We start from the raw sequence: 1,073 nt of genomic DNA on the forward strand, positions 1-1,073 counted from the left end.
AGCGTCGTGCGGTGGATTCCCGGGTATCAGCGACACGTTTACGTCTGCGCTGTGGGGTCTCGACTACGCTCTGCAGATGGCGAACAGCAACTTCACGGGCGCACTGTTCCATTTCGGTGGTCAGAACGTGTCGTACAACGTACGTGTATTGAATAATTGATATAAACTTACGGTATTAATGACCTTTTTATTGCAGCCCTTCACAGGTGATTCTGAGTCTGCTGACACGCATAAGTATAGTGAGCTAACATTGACAAATGATAGCGGCACCCACGAACCAGTCGTCCTTCCACCAGTGGACCGTCGGCCCGATCTTCTACTCGTCGCTCTTCGTCGCCGAGGCACTTGGCCAGACGAACACGTCGCAAGTGAAGGACATGTTCCCGAACAACGGCAACGACCAGACACCGGCGTACGCGATCTACGAGAACGGCAACTTCGCGCGGATGGCGCTCATCAACTACATGACCGACCCCACTGGTGCGCACGACTACACCGCCACGATCTATGTCGGCGGGTCGGGCTTCAACGAGGACAACGGCGCTCCTGCCTCCGTGAAGGTCAAGTAAGCAAAATGAATGGCACATCGGAGCGGCCGTACAGGTCCTGATTTACGTCCACAGGTACCTCCGCGCCCCCTCTGTGTCCGAGAAGGACAACATCACCTGGGCTGGCCAGACCCTCGGCGGTCGCTTCCAGGCCGACGGTACATGGAAGGGTGATGAAGACATCCAGACCGTGCAGTGCGACCAGACGCAGAACATGTGCCAGATCACGGTGCCCGCGCCTGGCGCGGCCCTCGTCTTCTTTTCCGATGCCGCACAAGCGGCGGTCGACCCAGCAGCCCCGCAGACGTTCGCGACGTCCATCGTGACGAAGACAGCGAACACCGTGACGGTCGACCCATCGGTTCTCGCGACATCGAACGGGCAGAGCGGCAAGAACCGCATCTCTTCAGGCGGCACGAGCCAGGGAGGCGCGAACGGCGCGTCGGGCATGACGGGCTTCGCGCCTGGTGTTGCGGCCTTGGCAGGCGTTCTCGGGGGTGTCGCGGTGTTCAGTGCGAGCGCTCC

At 59.7% G+C, this 1,073-nt stretch overlaps 1 protein-coding gene across 1 annotated transcript in view; it reads left to right on the top strand.

Annotated features, from left to right (window-relative positions):
* TRAVEDRAFT_29974 (glycoside hydrolase family 79 protein) overlaps positions 1-1,073 on the top strand; it is a 4,231-nt gene that overhangs the window by 2,272 nt on the left and 886 nt on the right. The window lies entirely within an intron of this gene.

This window comes from Trametes versicolor (genome assembly GCF_000271585.1).
Source record: "Trametes versicolor FP-101664 SS1 unplaced genomic scaffold TRAVEscaffold_8, whole genome shotgun sequence".
Lineage (NCBI taxonomy): Eukaryota > Fungi > Basidiomycota > Agaricomycetes > Polyporales > Polyporaceae > Trametes > Trametes versicolor.